Genomic DNA, 21,795 nt, shown 5'->3' on the forward strand with positions numbered 1-21,795 from the left:
TAAGAAGTGTGGTTGGTGCGGCCGGCATATCTCGCAGACCGACACTCACGCTTGGTGCCTCCAGTGCCTCGGGCCGGAGCACGATACCAAGACGTGCACCTTGTATCTCGGTTTACGGAAACGGACACAGGTGGCGAGGCAAGTTCTATGGGACTGTCTTTTTGGAACTTGCGCCGGCCCCTCGACGTCGACTTCGACGGCATCGGTGTCGACGGCCGGATCTTCGGTACCGGTACCGATGTCCACAAAATCGGCACCAACGGCACCGACCCCAGGAGCACAGGTCCCGTTGGCCCGCCGGTCTTCCGGAGAAGGCAGGGGTGAGCGGCCGCGTGGGCAATCGGCCCCGGTCACTCCCTCTTCCCAGGGCCCTCGGGACCGAACCCTGTCGGACCCGATCCCTCGAGGCCGAGGGAGATCTACCTCCTCCTCTTCGGTACCGGAAAAAGACAAAAAAGCACCGTCATCGGTCGCCCACGGCGCATGTGGCTACCGGCTCCAGAGATGATTCGACGCCGAGGAAGCGGCAGCGTTGGGAGGAGCGGTCCCCCTCTGTGGTAGAGGTATCGTTACGTCAGGGCACCAGCACTTCGGTGCCGTCTACTGGACCCGAACAGCTTCCGGCACCGACACCTCTACCGGCCCCCTCGCCTTTCCCGACAGCGGGCCTGGACGAGTGCCTCCGAGCCATCCTTCCGGGGATCCTGGAAGGGCTGATGCGCCAGACTGTGCCGGCGCCGGGGGTGCTTGCGCCCTCGGCGCCGTTGATGGAGGCGCCGGCGTGCTGTAGCCCGGTGCCGAGGCCTTCGACGCCGACGCCACTTGCAGTGCCGGTCTCGACCGCCACGCAGGTGGAGTCCCCGTCGATGGAGGGAGCTTCATCCCCGCCGGCGCGGGAGTCCACTGCTCGACGACGCCACCGAGGACTCGGTGCCTCAAAGTCGAGCCGGGCCCAGTTGAGGTCTGAGCTACAGGAGCTCATGTCCGACACCGAGGAAGAGGCCTCGTGGGGGGAGGAGGAGGACCCCAGATATTTCTCCTCAGAGGAGTCTGTGGGCCTTCCCTCCGACCCCACTCCTTCACCAGAGAGGAAGCTCTCGCCACCTGAGAGCCTCTCCTTTGTCAGGGACATGTCTATTTGCATTCCCTTCCTCGTGGTCTCTGTGGATGAGCCGAGGGCCGAGATGCTCGAGGTCCTCGACTATCCATCTCCACCTAGAGAGTGCTCCACGGTACCGTTGCACAATGTCCTCAAGGAGACACTGCTTCGGAACTGGTTGAGACCTTTATCTAATCCCACCATCCCCAAGAAAGCAGAGTCCCAATACAGAATCCACTCTGACCCACAGTTAATGCGGCCTCAATTGCCTCATGACTCGGCGGTCATGGACTCTGCTCTCAAGAGGGCACAGAGTTCGAGGGATACCGCCTCGGCGCCCCCGGGGCGGGAGTCTCGCACTCTGGGCTCGTTTGGGAGGAAGGCCTACCAATCTTCAATGCTCGTGACCCGCATCCAGTCCTACCAGCTCTACACGAGCATACACATGCGGAATAATGTGAAGCAACTGGCGGACCTGGTTGACGAGCACCCCCCGGAGCAGTCCAGGCCTTTTCAGGAGGTGGTCAGGCAGCTGAAGGCGTGCAGAAAGTTCCTGTCCAGGGGTATATATGACACCTGTGATGTGGCATCTCGTGCTGCGGCCCAAGGTATAGTGATGCGCAGGCTCTCACGGCTGCGTGCCTCTGACTTGGACAACCGCACCCAGCAGCGGCTGGCCAATGTCCATTGCCGGGGGGATAATATTTTTGGTGAGAAGGTCGAGCAGCTGGTGGACCAACTACATCAGCGGGAAACCGCCCTCGACAAGCTCTCTCACCGGGCGCCTTCAGCATCCACCTCAGCAGGTGGACGTTTTTCCCGGGCCAGGAAGGCTGCACCCTATGCCTACAACAAGCGTAGGTACACCCAGCCGGCCCGAAGGCCTCCTCAGGCACAGGGACAGTCCCAGCGCGCTCGTTCTCGTCAACAGCGTGCGCCTAAGCAGCCCCCGGTGCCTCCACAGCAAAAACCGGGGACGGGTTTTTGACTGGATCCATGGGAACATAGCCGCCATCAAAGTGTCCGTGCCGGACGATCTGCCAGTCGGGGGGAGGTTAAAACTTTTTCACCAAAGGTGGCCTCTAATAACCTCCGACCAGTGGGTTCTCCAAATAGTGCGGTGCAGATACGCCCTGAATTTGGCCTCCCCTCCACCAAATTGTCTTCCGGGACAATCCTTCAGCTCCCAGCACAAGCAGGTACTTGCAGAGGAACTCTCCGCCCTTCTCAGCGCCAATGTGGTCGAGCCCGTGCCACCCAGGCAGGAAGGGCAGGGATTCTATTCCAGGTACTTCCTTGTGGAAAAGAAAACAGGGGGGATGCGCCCCATCCTAGTCCTGAGAGGCCTGAACAAATATCTGGTCAAAGAGAAGTTCAGGATGCTTTCCTTGGGCACCCTTCTGCCAATGATTCAGAAAAACGATTGGCTATGTTCCCTGGATTTAAAGGACGCATACACTCACATCCCGATACTGCCAGCTCACAGACAGTATCTCAGATTCCGCCTGGGGACACGGCACTTTCAGTATTGTGTGCTGCCCTTTGGGCTCACCTCTGCCCCACGGGTGTTCACGAAGTGTTTCGTGGTGGTCGCGGCGTATCTATGCAAGCTGGGAGTGCACGTGTTCCCATATCTCGACGATTGGCTGGTCAAGAACACCTCGGAGGCAGGAGCTCTCCGGTCCATGCAGTGCACTATTCACCTCCTGGAGCTGCTGGGGTTTGTGATAAATTACCCAAAGTCCCATCTCCAGCCAGTCCAATCTCTGGAATTCATAGGAGCTCTGCTGAATTCTCAGACGGCTCAGGCCTTCCTTCCCGAAGCGAGGGCCCACAACCTCCTGTCCCTCGCTTCCCAGACCAAAGCGTCTCAGCAGGTCACAGCTCGGCAGATGTTGAGACTCCTAGGTCATATGGCCTCCACAGTTCATGTGACTCCCATGGCTCGTCTTCACATGAGATCTGCTCAATGGACCCTAGCTTCCCAGTGGTGCCAGGCCACCGGGAATCTAGAAGATGTCATCCGCCTCTCCATCAGTTGCCGCACTTCACTGCACTGGTGGACCATTCGGACCAATTTGACCCTGGGACGCCCATTCCAAATTCCACAGCCCACGAAAGTGCTAACGATGGATGCATCTCGCCTGGGGTGGGGAGCTCATGTCGATGGGCTTCACACCCAGGGACTGTGGTCCCTCCAGGAAAAAGATCTTCAGATCAACCTCCTGGAGCTCCGAGCAGTCTGAAACGCACTGAAGGCTTTCAGAGATCGGCTGTCCTGTCAAATTATCCAAATTCGGACAGACAATCAGGTTGCAATGTATTACATCAACAAGCAGGGGGGCACCGGATCTCGCCCCCTGTGTCAGGAAGTCGTCGGGATGTGGCGTTGGGCCTGCCAGTTCGGCATGCTTCTCCAAGCCACATACCTGGCAGGTGTAAACAACAGTCTGGCCGACAGACTGAGCAGAGTCATGCAACCGCACGAGTGGTCGCTCCATTCCAGAGTGGTACGCAAGATCTTCCGAGAGTGGGGCACTCCCTCGGTGGACCTTTTCGCCTCTCAGACCAACCACAAGCTGCCTCTGTTCTGTTCCAGACTACAGGCACACGGCAGACTAGCGTCGGATTCCTTTCTCCTCCATTGGGGGACCGGCCTCCTGTATGCTTATCCTCCCATACCTTTGGTGGGGAAGACCTTACTGAAGCTCAAGCAAGACCACGGCACCATGATTCTGATAGCGCCCTTTTGGCCCCGCCAGATCTGGTTCCCTCTTCTTCTGGAGTTGTCCTCCGAAGAACCGTGGAGATTGGACTGTTTTCCGACTCTCATTTCGCAGAACAACGGAGCGCTTCTGCACCCCAACCTTCAGTCTCTGGCTCTCACGGCCTGGATGTTGAGGGCGTAGACTTCGCTGCGTTGGGTCTGTCTGAGGGTGTCTCCCGTGTCTTGCTTGCCTCTAGGAAGGATTCCACTAAAAAGAGTTACTTTTTCAAGTGGAGGAGGTGTGTCGTTTGGTGTGAGAGCAAGGCCCTAGAACCTCGTTCTTGTCCTGCACAGAACCTGCTTGAATACCTTCTGCACTTATCAGAGTCTGGCCTCAAGACCAACTCAGTAAGGAATCACCTTAGTGCGATTAGTGCTTACCATCTTCGTGTAGAGGGTAAAGCCATCTCTGGAGAGCCTTTAGTCGTTCGATTCATGAGAGGCTTGCTTTTGTCAAAGCCCCCTGTCAAGCCTCCTGCAGTGTCATGGGATCTCAACGTCGTCCTCACCCAGCTGATGAAACCTCCTTTTGAGCCACTGAATTCATGCCATCTGAAGTACTTGACCTGGAAGGTCATTTTTTTGGTGGCAGTTACTTCAGCTCGTAGGGTCAGTGAGCTTCAAGCCCTGGTAGCTCATGCTCCGTATACTAAATTTCATCATAACAGAGTAGTGCTCCGCACTCACCCTAAGTTCCTGCCAAAGGTGGTGTCGGAGTTCCATCTTAACCAGTCAATTGTCTTGCCAACATTCTTTCCCAGACCGCATACCCGCCCTGCTGAACGTCAGTTGCACACATTGGACTGCAAGCGAGCGTTGGCCTTCTATTTGGAGCGGACACAGCCCCACAGACAGTCCGCCCAATTGTTTGTTTCTTTCGACCCCAACAGGAAAGGGGTCGCTGTCGGGAAACGCACCATCTCCAATTGGCTAGCAGATTGCATTTCCTTCACTTACTCCCAGGCTGGGCTGACTCTTGAGGGTCATGTCACGGCTCATAGTGTCAGAGCCATGGCAGTGTCGGTGGCTCACTTGAAGTCAGCCACTATTGAAGAGATTTGCAAGGTTGCGATGTGGTCATCTGTCCACACATTCACATCACATTACTGCCTCCAGCAGGATACCCGACGCGACAGTCGGTTCAGGCAGTCGGTGCTGCAGAATCTGTGTGGGGTTTAAATCCAACTCCACCCTCCAGGACCCGAATTTATTCTGGTCAGGCTGCACTCTCAGTTAGTTGTTCTTCGTAGGTCAATTTCTGTTATGCCCTCGCCGTTGCGAGGTTCAATTGACCTGGGTTCTTGTTTTGAGTGAGCCTGAGAGCTAGGGATACCCCAGTCGTGAGAACAAGCAGCCTGCTTGTCCTCAGAGAAAGCGAATGATGCATACCTTTAGCAGGTGTTCTCCGAGGACAGCAGGCTGATTGTTCTCACCTACCCTCCCTCCTCCCTTTTGGAGTTGCGTTTTTGATCATTTTTGCTTGTCATTCAACTGAGCGGGAAGACGGCCGCGCATGCGCGGTGGGCGTGCCCTGCGTGCGGGACCGCCCGCAAAGTTTTGTTCCGGTTGGTGGGGGCTGCCGTGGACGTCAACCCAGGCGTGAGAACAATCAGCCTGCTGTCCTCGGAGAACACCTGCTACAGGTATGTATCATTCGCTTGCTTGTGCTTCCCCCACTTTTCTGTCTACACTGTAGTTCACCCTTTATCCCCATCCATCTTTGTTTTGTCCAATTGCGTTTACAACTCTTCATTCTCTACTTTTAGACTGTAAGCCACCCAGATTGTTCGTCTGATGGGATGGCAGGAAGGGATGTCTGTGGTCTGGATATTGTCTTCTTACTCTTTGTGCTGGGTAAGTTTAGGTTGTAGGAAAGTTTGGTAGCAGGGACAGTGCTATCATTTCTTAATTGTTGAAAGAAAATGTGAGGGAGAGCAATTTGGAGTGAGGCAGGCAACAGCTCCTCTGGTGCTAGAGCTGGGGAGAATAAAACACGAGTAATTTCAGAGAGATGTCAGACAGGATGAATACCCAAAGCCCTACACTGAAAGGTGTCCCATTCGTGCTGTTTCAGTTGCCTGTGGTAGAATGTGGCAGCAAATTAAGTTCTGATCCTGACCCAGATTCTGAAGCCACCTTATTGCCTGCCCTAAGTAGAAGGATCAAGCAAATTGGAATAGAAGAGCTGCTTATAGTAGATCCAATATAGTAAACTATAACCACCGAAGCAGATAACCATAAACAGAAAAAGGGAAGAGAAAACATAAAGAAGTTTCAAGTTTATAAAGCAACTTTCTACCCCAAAGTGCTTCATAAACTTGAAACTTCTTTGTTTTCTCTTCCCTTTTTCTGTTTATGGTTATCTGCTTCGGTGGTTATAGTTTACTATATTTTTACCTTTCAAATCTATTTTGTTATAGGAATGAGCAGTGCTTAATGTACTTGAACACTATCTTCAATAAGAATATGAGAGGTGATTTTTTTTTGTTCTTTGAGCTATTTAGCCAGAAGGTAGTAGTACTAACCAGCTTGTGTTTTTTTTATCAAGTTGTCTGTTCTTGTGCCTTGTTTTACTACTACTACTACTACTTATCATTTCATTTTTTTTTCTATAGCGCTACTAGACGTACGCAGCGCTGTACACTTGAACATGAAGAGACAGTCCCTGCTCGACAGAGCTTACAATCTGATTAGGACAGACAAACAGGACAAACAAGAGATAAGGGAATATTAAAGTGAGGATGATAAAATAAGGGTTCTGAACAAGTGAACAAGGGTTAGGAGTTAAAAGCAGCATCAAAAAGGTGGGCTTTTAGCTTAGATCTGAAGACGGCCAGAGATGGAGCTTGATGTACTGGCTCAGGAAGTCTATTCCAGGCATATGGTACAGCAAGATAAAAGGAACGGAGTCTGGAGTTAGCGGTGAAGGAGAAGGGTGCAGATAAGAGAGATTTACCCAGTGAACGGAGTTCACGGGGAGGAATGTAGGGAGAGATGAGAGTGGAGAGGAGTTTTGGTTTTCCTCCTCAGCAGCCCCTCCCCATTATGAATACAATAACTTTTGAGTGCTGCTTCATTGACTTTTATCAGAACCTCATGCAAGTATTGCTGTTCTCAATGTAATACCATAATCAGTAGGTGACATAAGATGCTAAAAACAGAGGGTGTCACTACAGTGAAAGGTGCGCACCATTTACTGTAGAATAAAAATTACATTACATTATACTAGACTTATATCCCGCTAATATCACAAATAGTTCCAAGTGAATTACATGTTAAACAAGAGTGAACTACATGTTCAGATGTTACATATCACTCAGAATAAGTACAGTAAAAATGAGAAAATGTCGACTAAAGCCCAGTTTCTATACATAGAAATACTTCTGAAATAAAAAGTCTCATGACTTCCTAAAATATATATAATTTCCTATCAACCTAAGTTCTAATGGGTAGGGAGTTCCAAAATGACACTGCCTTTTAAGAAATAGAAGTAGATAATAAGCCCTTAAATCCAACATTATATACCAATGGGAATTACAACAGACATTGTCCTCTTAAATGATCAGACTTAAAACCAGTTGAAATATTAAACATTTTTTACAATATAGTAATGGGCCTTATCATGCAATATCCTAAAAACTAGAATCCCAAGTTTAAATCAGCCTAACTGCTGTATTTTGTATTATCTGCATACTATGCAATGATACTTTGGAGCAAACTGAGAAAACACTATTACAATAATCGATCCTAGGAAGAATTAAAGATTGAACCACTAATTTGAAGGTAGAAGTGGTGAAATATTTTTTTTTTGTTACATTTGTACCCCGCGCTTTCCCACTCATGGCAGGCTCAATGCGGCTTACATATTGTATAAGGTGGCGGAGCAGGTGGGGGGAAGAGGGGTTGGTGGTTGGGAGGCGAGGATAGTGGAGGGCAGACTTATACGGTCTGTGCCAGAGCCGGTGATGGGAGGTGGAACTGGTGATTGGGAGGCGGGAAGTACTGCTGGGCAGACTTGTATTGTCTGTGCCCTGAATAAGGCAGGTACAAATCAAGGTAAGGTATACACATATGTTTGTCTTGTTGGGCAGACTGGATGGACCGTGCAGGTCTTTTTCTGCCGTCATCTACTATGTTACTATCAGGCATATTTTCAAAGCACTTAGCCTTCCAAAATTCCATAGAAACCTATGGAACTTTGGAAGGCTAAGTGCTTTGAAAATATGCTTCTATGTATACAGGTACTTATTTGTACCTGGGGCAATGGAGGGTTAAGTGACTTGCCCAGAGTCACAAGGAGCTGCCTGTGCCTGAAGTGGGAATCGAACTCAGTTCCTCAGGACCAAAGTCCACCACCTTAACCACTAGGCCACTCTTCCTTTCTTGGTATACCACAATTTTTTCAATAAGAAAAAAGACTTCTTAACAACTAAGTTAATATGAGATCGCATATTATCTAGCTCTACACCAAGCACCCTTGTTGACTTATCAAAATGAAAACAGTCTATCCCAATATTAAATTGCAGACAGCTAAAAGGATGATCTAGAGACTAGAGAAATTTTGTCTTTTCCTTATTCAATTTAAGCCTATGAGCAGTGATCCAATTTCTATTATGGTAAAACATTTCATAATACACCAGTAAGAGTTGTTATGAGAAATATCAGGACAAAGAAATTAACCCACAGAATACGATTGAAAGCAGAAACAAACAGATGAGAAAGCCAAGTAGAATAAGTACAGTAAAAACTGGTCTGGCAAGTAGGGACAAATACACTAGGATTTCCCTGTGTTGTGTCTGCGGAAGAAGTGTTGGACTTGTTGTATAAGTTCACCTGAACAGCTGGTCCAAAAGAATATCTATGTGTGTGTGGGGTGTATGACTGTAATGGTACCTGATGAAGACACCAAGTCTTGCAAATTATTTATTAGGATTTATTTACTGCCTTTTTGAAGGAACTCACTCAAGGCGGTGTACACTAAGAATAGGTCAACCATGAGCAACAGGCAATTACAGCAGTAAAAACATTCAAATAACAATGCAAAGTATGGCATAGTATACTACTTACAATATCAACAAAATTAGGCATGTATATAAATACTGCAGAATTTCTTATAAAATAGTGATGCCGATTTTCCGTAAGCACCAAGCAATGGAGAAAGGAGAGACCGATTTACTGGGGCAGTTGCAATCTCTGCCTCATTACGGGGATGAAGGTTAAATTAAAAGTAGCTTTTATTACTCTTTTTCTCAGGAACTGTACTTCTAATAAAGCTACAAGGGAGTACGGTACATCTATAAGTAACTTCAGCTTCTTTGTTATGGATTCCTTGAAGAGGAGACTTTGATAGTCTTGAAGCCTTACATCTGTATAAGACATTTGTTAGTCTCAACAGTTTATTATCCCAACTCATCTTTGTTAGCTAGCTAATGTACACCACCTTGAGTGAATTCCTTCAAAAAGGCGGTAAATAAATTGTAATAAATAAATAATGTAGTTCATTATTCCCTAGGACACTGATTCTCAACACAGTCCTCGGGGCACACCCAACCAGTGTGTGCATTAAGAAGAATGATGTTGGGCTTTTTTGTAACTTTTAGTCTTGTATGTTCTTGTCATGGAAGTGCCTATTACCATGCAATCTGTGCAGCTGTCATTTTTAAGGCCTTATTTTACAGTAATCTTCTGCTTTACTGACCATTGCCAAAGGCTTTTGTAAATAAGTGTATATGCACATTAACCGTATACTCTAGGAGGCCTAACTTGGAAGTCGCAAAATAAATCCGATGCCCATCAACCCTTCTTGCTCCATTGGCTGGATGTTTGTGGATCTTCAGAGTCCAGTTACGTTGCCTGGCTTTGGGGACCCTTTTATTGCTGTGCAGTCATAAGTGAAACGAGGACCAAATTTTGAGGGACAGCAACCAGGCCCTCAGCAGGAGGCTGCATCTGTGAATAAGAGAGGCTCTGTGCAGGACTTGTGGGTAAACACTAGACTGGTTTGGAGTCTCTGCATTCAGTAAGCACTCTATAGCCCAAGATGTCAGTCTGAGTCGCATAGTATTTTGAGTTTGAAAGAAGTCTGTCCAGCCCTAACAGTGAGTACTCTGCCCAGCCAGTGCTCTTGTCAAAGACTTGTTCAAGGAAGAGAATTCTTTTTGGTCTCCTGGAGCTCAGGCAGTTAGTGGTGGAGCATCCTAAGTCAGCTGTAAATATCTATACCTCCTTTAGCTTCTCCTGATTTAAGATCCATGTTAGAAACTCTGGCACACAAGTAACTTTATTTTATAAAATCTCCCAAAGGAGTTTTGAAAACTAGAAACAAGTATTCTAGGATAACTACAATTTGTAGTTATGTTACTAGACTGCCCCAACTTGACATTTCGTCCTTTAGATTGTGGGCTCCTTTGAGCAGGGACTGTCCTTCTTTGTTAAACTGTACAGCGCTGCGTAACCCTAGTAGCGCTCTAGAAATGTTAAGTAGTAGTAGTAGTGGTTTTTAGGATAGCCACAAAAGAATATTCATGAGGTAGATTTGCATCACTGCCTCTTTTGTAAGCAAATCTATCTCATGCATATTCATTATGGTTATAATTAAAACCTGGCTGACTGGGTGCAGCCCACGGACCGGGTTGAGAGTCACTGCTCTAGGAATAGTGATTGCACCTTGGTGTAACTCTTCTGGGAATGTAGTTACTAGTATTCTAAATCTGTGATGGCTGCTGGGAGAATAATTACACTTTAAAGAATCATGTGTATGAAAAGCTAAAGCAGTTTTATGACTTCATGCCACATGGCAATCAATATATTGGATGGCATCCTCTAGCTGTCTAGCTCTTCTCTGTTCTGTTTAGTTTGTATTTATAACAAAGAAAAACTCACTGCACGTTTTCTTTGCCCAGTTGTACATCATGGAATTTCCTTGAATTTGTTTTGGGGGTTGAAAAGTTAACTAGGGCATTTAGTTTTTCTAACAAACACTTGCACAGTGAATGAGTGTAAGTGAATTGATTTATATCTATTTATAGATATAAATCTTTTACAAAGACCTAGGGGACACTCAATGAAGGTTACATTGAAGCACTTTTAAAACAAATAGGAGGAAATATTTTTTTTCACTCAATGGACAGTTAAGCTCTGGAACTCTTTGCTGGAGGATGTAGTAACAGCAGTTATTGTATCTGGGTTTAAAAAAGGTTTGGACAAGTTCTTACCCGTAACCTCAGCTCACAGGACAAATCCCTCCTATCAGTACCCTTCTCCACCACCGCCAACTCCAGGCTCCGCCCGTTCTGCCTCGCTTCACCCAATGCCTGGAATAAATTCCCCAAGCCCATACGCCAAGCCCCCTCCCTGCCCATCTTCAAATCCTTACTCAAAGCTCACCTCTTCACTGTAGCCTTCGGCACATAACCATTTACCTCTATTGAGGAAACCTAGACTGCCCCAATTGATTGTCTGTATACTTGTCCTTTAGATTGCAAGCTCCTTTGAGCAGGGACTGTCCTTCCTTGTTAAAATTGTACAGCGCTGTGTGACCCTGGTAGCGCTCTAGAAATGTTAAGTAGTAGTAGTAGTAGTTCCTGGAGGAAAAGTCCATATAGTCTGCTATTGAGGCAGACATGGGGAAGCCACTGCTTGCCCTGGGATTGGTAGCATGGAATGTCGCTACTATTTGGGTTTCTTCCGGGTACTTATGATCTGGATTGGCCACTGTTGGAAGCAGGATACTGGACTAGATGGACCATTGGTCTGACCCAGTATGGCTATTCTTATGTTCTTATGAACTGTTTGGCCATACAGCTAACCTCAGGAGAGACCGGTTTTAGCTGAAACTTATCTTAACTCTAAGGAAAAACAATTCAAATACTCATGTTATCAGGAAAAGCAAAACTATCCTTTTTAAATTAAGATCTCTTTCAGAGCAGCAAACATCTGCTTGCCATTGAGAGCCATTAAAAGCTCTCTGGTGAATGGTTTTCTAGCCTTTGTTGCTATTGACTTCATATAGGTCTCTGACTCATGTTGACATGAGTGGACTGAGCACAGCTGTTGTCTGGGACCTGGAATGGGGAGAAAAGGCAGGAAGGGAAGTCTGTGGCCTGGATATTGTCTTCTTACTCTTTGTGCTGGGTAAGTTTAGGTTGTAGGAAAGTTTGGTAGCAGGGACAGTGCTATCATTTCTTAATTGTTGAAAGAAAATGTGAAGGAGAGCAATTTGGAGTGAGGCAGGCAACAGCTCCTCTGGTGCTAGAGCTGGGGAGAATAAAACACGAGTAATTTCAGAGAGATGTCAGACAGGATGAATACCCAAAGCCCTACACTGAAAGGTGTCCCATTCTTGCTGTTTCAGTTGCCTGTGGTAGAATGTGGCAGCAAATTAAGTTCTGATCCTGACCCAGATTCTGAAGCCACCTTATTGCCTGCCCTAAGTAGAAGGATCAAGCAAATTGGAATAGAAGAGCTGCTTATAGTAGATCCAGCTATAAAACACCAGGACATTGAACAGAAATGGGGGTTCTAGAGAGGAGAGTGAAAGAAGATATGTAGAAACAAACCTAGGACCAGATTTCAAATTTCTTAGAACAGAAGGGACAGAGTGCCTTCAAGCCTATTACATAGTAAATGATGGCAGATAAAGACCTGTATGGTCCATCCAGTCTGCCCAACAAGATAAACTCATTTTACATGGTATGTGATACTTTATATGTATACCCGAGTTTGATTTGTCCTTGCCTTTCTCAGGTCACAGACCGTAGAAGTCTGCCCAGTACTGTTCTTGTACTAAGTTCTGAAGCTAACATCGAAGCATCTAGACTGCCCTAACTTGACATTTCGTCCTTTAGATTGTAAGCTCCTTGAGCAGGGACTGTCCTTCTTTGTTAAACTGTACAGCGCTGCGTAACCCTAGTAGCGCTTTAGAAATGTTAAGTAGTAGTAGTAATACACTCCAGCCCATCCCTTATCTATTCAGTCACGATCAGGGCGTACACCGTTGAAGTCTGCCCAGCTCCCGTTTTGTTTCCAATTACCAGCGTCACCACCCAATCTCAGCTATGATTCCACGGAACCATTCCTTCTAAACAGGATTCCTTTGTGTTTATCCCATGCATGTTTGAATTCCATTACCGTTTTTATCTCCACCACCTCCCGCGGGACGGCATTCCACATATCCACCACCCTCTCCGTGAAAAAATATTTCCTGACATTAATCCTGAGTCTGCCCCCCTTCAACCTCAATTCATGTCCTCTAGTTCTACAGCCTTCCCGTCTCCAGAAAAGGTTCATTTGCGGATTAATACCTTTCAAATATTTGAACGTCTGTATCATGTCACCCCTGTTTCTCCTTTCCTCCAAGGTATACATGTTCAGGTCAGCAAGTCTCTCCTCGTACGGTTTGCAACGCAAATCCCATACCATTTTCGTAGCTTTTCTTTGCACCCCTTCCAGTCTTTTTACATCTTTAGCAAGATACGGCCTCCAAAACTGAACACAATACTCCGTGGGGCCTCACCAACGACTTGCAGAGGGGCATCAACACCTCCTTTCTTCTGCTGGTTATGCCCCTCTCTACGCAGCCTAGTATCCTTCTGGCCATGGCCGTCGCCTTGTCGCATTGTTTCTTCACCTTCAGATCCTCCAACACCCCAAGGTCTCTCTCCCGAGTCGAGCTTACTAATCTCTCCCCTCCTATCCGGTATCTCTCTTTTGGGTTTCCGCACCTCAAGTGCATCACTCTACACTTTTTGGCATTAAATGTGTTGACTCTGGGGTAATCAACTATCCTGGTTTCAATTTATGCTGCCATATACTTCTTGTAGAAACCGTTGTTTTAAATTACCTTTCTTTATTTAAAGTTTTTATATATGCTGTTAATCTAGTGAATATAAACCACTATGTTTCTAATGTTTTAGTGCTCAGTAAAACTCATATTGCTCTGGCTGGTCTACTTGTTGGCAATATACAGTACTCAACATCATAGCACTACAGCCCTCCCTCTCTCCTTATATATGCATCTTTTAAACCTACATTACCCAAATTACAAAGGACTCAAATACAAAACAACCTAATCATCTAGCTTCTCCTACATAAGCGCACAACTATGGAATGCACTCCCAAAAGCTGTGAAAACAACCCATGACCACCTAAACTTCAGGAAATCACTAAAAACCAACCTCTTCAAAAAGGCTTACCCCACCGATCCAACGTAAATCCCCACACCCGGCAACACAGCAAAACCAATGATCGTACTGGACAATATACAATCTTCCCTCCCTTCGACCCTCATGGTGCCTGAAACAAACCTACCTTATTCGACCACAATATAACCTTGTATTTGTTCTCAACCGGACTTGGCGGACGCCTTTACAGTACTATGTAAGCCACATTGAGCCTGCAAATAGGTGGAAAATGTGGGGTACAAATGTAACAAATAAAAATAAAATGTAAGAATGATCACTTAGCATCTCAATATGTGAAAGGATGATCACTTAGCTTAGTGCTGGAATTTTATTGCTTCTGGCTTCCGCTGAGTGCGTCTAGGTAGACCTCCAGGGCAATGTTGAAAATATAATCATGCTCGTGATGTGAGTGAATTCTTTGCTTTCTCGTCAGCTTTTTGTTCTCTTTAATGTTTTAGTGCTCAGTAAAACTCATATTGCTCCGGCTGGTCTACTTATCGGCAATATACAGTACTCAACATCATAGCACTACAGCCCTCCCTCTCTCCTTATATATGCATCTCTTAAAGTATGTAAGAATGATCACTTAGCATCTCAAAATGTGAAAGGATGATCACTAAGCTTAGGGCTGAAACTTTATGGCTTGTGGCTTCCACTGAGTGCATCTAGGTAGACCTCCGGGGCAATGTTGAAAATATAATTGTGCTCGTGATGTGAGTGAATTCTTTGCTTTCTCGTCAGCTTTTTGTTCTCAACACAAGCTGTGTTTTGCTTGTTATCGCGTCATCAGGAGAACTTATTTGACTCGGAGCCCTGCTCCCGTCTTCATGTAGCAATCTATGATATAGTTGTGCAAAGTTATTATTTTTATGTACTTTATCAAGGTCTTAAATGATATAATTACACTAACTCAGTTATCTCACTCAATGTTGTTCATTGTTTTTTTTTATCTTGAATCAATCTCATATCTCTGTGGCATACCTGAAAAGTGGAATGCCTTTCTCTCCCAGGGCTAAGCGTTTAGAAAACGCCGGCGCACGCACTTTGTTTAAATGTGACTTGCCTGATGACGTATCCAGCTGTTCGTTATTCATGTAGCCACTCAATTTCACGGTTCAGGCCACATGGGGTTACCATGTCCCATGAAAAATCAGTCTTTGTTCTTTGCGTTTCAGAGCCTTGGCAATGTTGCATCCACGTGATGTGATCATTTGCATAAGTATTACATATTTTAAATACAGAACGTTGTGGTTCTGACTGACCCAATGATCTACTAAGGGGGCTTCTCTCTTCTGCACTCTCAAATTGCTGACATGTTTAGCTATTCGTTGTTTGATTTTTCTTGTGGTATATCCAGTATACCACATCTTACACGGGCATATGATACCGTACACAACTTGAGCAGACTCGCAATTCGCATCAGCTGTAAGATGGAATGGCTTTCCTGTTCTTGGGTGAATTACTTGATCCGTCTGCCACACATGTTTACAGCAAAAACACATCTTGAACAGGGTTTATGTCCCCCTGTGTGTTCACCCCCAGAGGTTCTGTCTTTCCTGAATTGGGACCTTAATATCTCACCAATGTTTTTTGCCCTGGTACTCACTAAATGAACCGTTATCACAATATTTGGATTTTTACTTACAACCACTTATTGAAGAAATACCAATGGCATAGTCACAGGTGGGCAGGAGCCTACCCACTTGGGCTTAAACCCATCCAAAATTGGCATACCCTTGCTATAGCTGGCAAGGATCCAGAAGCTCTGCCAGATGAAAACCACCTCCTCCTGCAGCTAGCCCTTGTCTCGACTACACAGTTGGTGGCAGTGTAGCCATGTTGCCGTTGGCTACCCATATATGCTAAGATGGTGGCCCAGCGACACTGCTGCCGCAGTGGAGTGTGGGAGAACTTCTGGCTGCTGGAGGAGGTGGTCTTCAGTTGGGCGAGGCTTGGGGATCCCTGCCAGCAAAAGTATTTATATTTTCAGTCATGGGGGAGGCAACAAAGAGCAGAGGAGAAAAGGGGTGGAGAGAATTGTGTGCCACCCACTTTCGGCTTAGGCCCATCCAAAATTGGATATCTGGCTACATCACTTTAACAGATACAGACAAAACATATGGGGGGAGGTCTTTAAGTTAAAATAGCAGGGTCCACTGCAAAGAGTGATGCTTAATGGGAATCCATCTAAGGAAGCAGTCTGTGGGAGACCAATGGGCTAATTTTCAAAACAGAAAAACGTCTAAACAGCGGCATAAAGCAGCATTTGGACGTTTTTCTCACAAAAACGTCCAAATCAGTATTTTCTAAACCTATTTTTAGACGTTTTTCTTTGAGGTCTGTCAGAAGTGCATCCAAATCTGAAGGGGGCATTTTCAGGGTGGGACTTGGGTGTTCTTGAGACTTAGATGATTTTCACCCATAATGGAAGAAAACAAAACCGTCCAGGACTAAAACTAAGACATTCTGAGCTAGACCTGTTTTTATAGCAAATAAGGCACAAAAAGGTGCCCTAAATAACCAGACGACCACTGGAAGGAATCAGGGATGACCTCCTCTTATTCCCCCCAGTGGTCACTAACCTCCTCCCACCCCCAAAAAAATGTGATGAAAAACATTACTTGCCAGTCTCAGATGTTATACTCAGGTCCATTAGAACAGCATGCAGGTCCCTGGAGTAGTCTAGTAACATAACATAGTAACATAGTAGATGATGGCACAAAAAGACCTGTATGGTCCATCTAGTCTGCCCAACAAGATAAACTCATATGTGCTACTTCATTTTGTATACCTTACCTTGATTTGTATCTGCCATTTTCAGGACACAGACCGTAGAAGTCTTGCCCAGGACACAGACCGTAGAAGTCTTGCCCAGCACTAGCCCTACCTCCCAAACACCAGCCCCACCTCCCAATCTCGGCTAAGCTTCTGAGGATCCATTCCTTCTGAACAGGATTCCTTTATGTTTATCCCACGCATGCTTGAATTCCGCTACCGTTTTCATCTCCACCACCCCCCTCGGGAGGGCATTCCAAGCATCTACCACTCTCTCTGTGAAAAAATATTTCCTGACATTTTTCTTGAGTCTGCCCCCCTTCAATCTCATATCATGTCCTCTAGTTCTACCGCCTTCCCATCTACGGAAAAGGTTCGTTTGCAGATTAATACCTTTCAAATATTTGAACGTCTGTATCATATCACCCCTATTTCTCCTTTCCTCCAGGGTATACATGTTCAGGTCCGCAAGTCTCTCCTCATACATCTTGTAACGCAAATCCCATACCATTCTCGTACCTTTCTTTGCACCGCTTCCATTCTTTTTACAGCAAGGTACGGCCTCCAAAACTGAACACAATACTCCAGGTGGGGCCTCACCAACGACTTATACAGGGGCATCAACACCTCTTTTCTTCTGCTGGTCACACCTCTCTCTATACAGCCTAGCAACCTTCTCACTATGGCCACCGCCTTGTCACACTGTTTCGTCACCTTTAGATCCTCAGATACTATCACCCCAAGATCCCTCTCCCCGTCCGTACCTATCAGACTCTCCCCGCCTAAAACATACGTCTCCCGTGGATTTCTACTTCCTAAGTGCATCACTTTGCATTGAATTTTAATTGCCAAACCTTCCATTCTTCTAGCTTCTGCAGATCCTTTTTCATGTTTTCCACTCCCTCTCTGGTGTCCACTCTGTTGCAAATCTTACTATGGTCCGCAAAAAGACAAACTTTACTTTCTAACCCTTCGGCAATGTCACTCACAAATATATTGAACAGAATCGGCCCTAGCACCGATCCCTGAGGCACTCCACTACTCACCTTTCCCTCCTCCGAGCGAATTCCATTTACCACCACCCTCTGGTTTCTGTCCGTCAACCAGTTCCTAATCCAGTTAACCACTTCAGGTCCTATCTTCAGCCCATCCAGTTTATTCAAGAGCCTCCTGTGGGGAACCGTGTCAAAAGCTTTGCTGAAATCTAAGTAGATTACGTCCATAGCACGTCCCTGATTCAATTCTCTACTCACCCAGTCAAAGAATTCAATGAGATTCGTTTGACACGATTTCCCTTTGGTAAAACCATGTTGTTTCGGATCTTGCAAGTTATGGGCTTCCAGGAAATTCACTATCCTGTCCTTCAGCATCGCTTCCATTACTTTTCCAATAACTGTGCACTACAGACTGGTGAACCCAGGCTTCTACCTCTCCCTACCTGTTACATTTGTGGAGGATACTGTGAGCCCTCCAAAACTCACCAGAAGCCCACTGTACCCACATATAGGTCCCCTCTTGACCCCTGAGGGCTATGATAGTGGTGTACAGTTGGGGGTAATGGGTTTTGGGGGGGCTCAGCAGACAAGGTAAGGGAGCAATGGTCAGATGTGTACCTGGGAGCATTTGATGAATTCCACTGCAGTGCCCCCTAGGGTGCCCTATTGCTTTCCTGGGATGTCAGGGGGACCAGTGTACTAAAAATGCTGGCTCCTCCTACATCCCAAAGGCTTGATTTTGTGCGTTTTGCACTTGGACGTTTTGGGGGGGGGGGGGGAGGGGGGGGGGGGTCGAAAATGGACCAAAAAATAAAACATCCAAATCACAGAACCTTCTAGTTTCGAAAACAAAAGATAGACATTTTTCTTTTTTGAAAATGACCTTCTTTGCTATTCAGATTTTGGATGTTTTTTTGCAAACCGTCCAAAGTCAGACTTAAAAAATGCCCCTCCAAGTGCAGGAACATTTTGTTACAGCTTTTAAAAGTGTCTCAGGCTGGATTTGAAATGGAGGCTTTAGTTTGGCGGAGGGTGGTGTGAGACTGTCCAGGTAAAGGGAGCATTGCATTGTCTGATCCCTGCATGACAGAATCACAACTGAGGGAAAGCCAGCCAAGGTTGCCAGATGGGAAAAATTTTCCCCGCCCAAAATCAGCCCTAAACCAGCCCAACATCAAACCCCGCCTCCCACGTCACCAGCCCCGCCCCCTGACGTCACCCCTGCTGTCGTTAACCCCGCCCCTGACGTCGACCACGCCCCTGAAAAGCTTCTATTGGACATCGGACCAATAGAAGCCCCGGGAAAGCTTTTATCGGACCAAATTGGACCAATAGAAGCCCCGGAAAAAAGCACACAGCGGCCACAGGAGAAGAGCCCAAACCTGCACCCCGCAGCCGCCGAAATTTTGCCGCAGCTGCTCAAAGAAAACCCGCACAGTGTTGCGGGAAGACCGCAAACCTGGCAACAATGGCCAGGTCTTGGTTAAAGCTAAATATATAGGGAAGGCTAGGAGGGAATGCAGGCATGCATAATTGAGTAAAAATGAGGAGAGAACACTTGAACAGAGCTGGAAAAAGTGAGACCTCCCAGGAATGTGGTTAGTACAATAGCAGGGAGGTTGGGTGGGAGAAGTTGATGGAGAAAACCCCTTTTGCTTCTGTTCACACATTGGTTTTTTATTCCCATGAAATATCTTGAGAAAACAAATCTGCTCCTAGTATTTAAACTCAACCGGGTGATCAGCTGCCTCCATGAGCAACTTTTTTGACGGTTATCTCATGGCTGGATTCTAGCCGCCGTGACCTTAATGGCTAAATGTTTCAAGAATTCTTGTACTTACAGAAAAATGCTTTTATGTGCTACCATATGTCCAGTACATATATGTGTAATGTCTGTGTGCTTCCTTTACATGAACATTCATGACAGGGTCCTCCTGAATGAGAGGTATATTATGGCCAGAGGTTATATGAAAATCTTTTTTTTTTTTTCCTTAAGTAGAGGAGTGTGGTAGCCGTGTTAGTCCACTCTTAAGGTTATCAATAGAAATCAAACAAAATAAAACATGGAAAAGAAAATAAGATGATACCTTTTTTATTGGACATAACTTAATACATTTCTTGATTAGCTTTCGAAGGTTGCCCTTCTTCGTCAGATCGGAAATAAGCAAATGTGCTAGCTGACAGTGTATATAAGTGAAACATCAAAGCATTACTATGACAGTCTGACCCACCCCCATCCTCCCACCCTGTCAGACTGTCATAGTAATGCTTGAATGTTTTCACTTATATACACTGTCAGCTAGCACATTTGCTTATTTCCGATCTGAGGAAGAAGGGCGACCTTCGAAATCTAATCAAGAAATGTATTAAGTTATGTCCAATAAAAAAAGGTATCATCTTATTTTCTTTTCCATGTTTTATTTTGTTTGATTTCTATTGATAACCTTTAAGAGTGGACTAGCACGGCTACCGCACTCCTCTACTTTCGTCAGATCTTGAAATAAAGTGGAACTGTTACAGTTTGATGATATAGCAAAGGAAAACAGGCAAGGAAAAGAAAACCCCAAGGCAAGGAAGAAAAAAAACACCCAAGCCTCCTCCCCCCCCCCCCCCCCCCCCCCAAAAAAAAAGAAATTGAACTGAGTTTGGTTGCTATGAAAGCAATTACTTGTAAAGCATTATTCCCTAGGGGGCAGCCCTAGGCAGAGGGAGGAGTAGAGCTCCTGGTGAGGTGGTTCTGATTTGTTGAAGCACAAATAAAAGAAAACAGTTCCAAAGTACAGAGCTAGAGGCTTCTTCTATGCCCATCCGCCTGAGAAGTGGGAATCCATGCTTGAAAAAAAGGTCCAAGAAGATTTGGCAGGGGTGAGGACCCCACATACTACATTTTATGAGCAAAGGTGAATATTTGATTTTCCCAAGCTTACTTTAAAGGAGGAAAGGTCTAACCCCCGCAACAAAACTGGGAGATTATCTTTTGCTAATGGTGAGTCTTAAAATAGCTTGCTTTTTTCTTTTTCTTTCTGTAGCTTGCTCAAACTGGTCTTCATTCTTCCCTCTGTTAGCAAGGCAAATAATCAGTCACAGGTATGATTAACCTTGTCTGAACTGATCCAGTGAACTGAGCTTTGAGGGCTTTGTAGGTAGAAGTTCCTTAAAGACAGTGTTAAACAATGTTTCTCTCTCTCTCTCCTATGAAAGCAGTAGTAAATGTTTTCATCCAGTATTTCCCCACATACCATATTTTATTACATTTGCGACGCGTGCAAAGTGAAATTTGCTGAGAGCTAATAATCACATCAGAGTTCAAAAATAAGAGCCACAGAACTATAAAGATTTGCTTTGGATGTAATTCATGGATTTGGATGATAAGTACTTAAAATGTTTGCCCTAAATGTTGGGTTTCATTCTTTTGACTTTAGGGACGGAGGTACCATGCTATTGTCTAGATTGTTGCAGGACAAGTTTAGAATAATTCAAATTGTTGTGTTTTGTACATTCATGTACGTGTTAACCTTTAGTAAACATTCAAGTTACAAATTGTTTGCCCCAAGCTGGGTTTTTGTTTTTTTTTAAGATTGCCTAGAAATGAATGTTTGCAATTTGAAATGAAAACTTTTCCACAGGATGCTGCTTTTGCAGCTCATTTGGAGCCAAAGCATTTTGTCTGAAGTGTTCATATGAAATTCTTTTTGCTGTGTCTGACTGCTTGTGTCCACTGTCGGTTTCTCATCTCTCTAATATAGACCTTATTATACCAGTTTTAACTTGCTAGCAACTATTTCATTTTGATATTATTCAATCTATATTTTGGAACTGGAACTATATATGGGGCCAATTGAAACATGCCAACTCCAGACTTCGCGCCTTCTGTCTCGCTGCACCCTACGCCTGGAATAAATTTCCTGAGCCCCTATGTCTTGCCCCATCCTTGGCCACCTTTAAATCTAGACTGAAAGCCCACCTCTTTAACATTGC

General features: G+C 45.7%; 2 protein-coding genes across 7 annotated transcripts in view; one reads left to right on the forward strand and one right to left on the reverse strand.

Annotated features, from left to right (window-relative positions):
• MCF2L2 (MCF.2 cell line derived transforming sequence-like 2) overlaps positions 1 to 21,795 on the reverse strand; it is a 410,388-nt gene that overhangs the window by 132,364 nt on the left and 256,229 nt on the right. The window lies entirely within an intron of this gene.
• The window catches only part of B3GNT5 (UDP-GlcNAc:betaGal beta-1,3-N-acetylglucosaminyltransferase 5), a 103,468-nt gene that overhangs the window by 60,288 nt on the left and 21,385 nt on the right, over positions 1 to 21,795 (forward strand). The window contains exon 1 of one of the 6 annotated variants that reach the window (XM_030216242.1): positions 5,649 to 5,720. The exons of 1 other annotated variant lie outside the window; for it this stretch is intronic. The gene's annotated coding sequence lies outside the window, so the exon portion shown is untranslated. Of the gene's footprint in view, positions 1 to 5,648; positions 5,721 to 11,948; positions 12,000 to 20,544; positions 20,804 to 21,795 lie in introns of those variants that run through there. 4 more of the 6 variants (XM_030216241.1, XM_030216238.1, XM_030216244.1 and 1 more) reach the window with 4 other exon arrangements.

The sequence above is a fragment of the Microcaecilia unicolor genome, chromosome 10 (assembly GCF_901765095.1).
Source record: "Microcaecilia unicolor chromosome 10, aMicUni1.1, whole genome shotgun sequence".
Classification (NCBI taxonomy): Eukaryota; Metazoa; Chordata; class Amphibia; order Gymnophiona; family Siphonopidae; genus Microcaecilia; species Microcaecilia unicolor.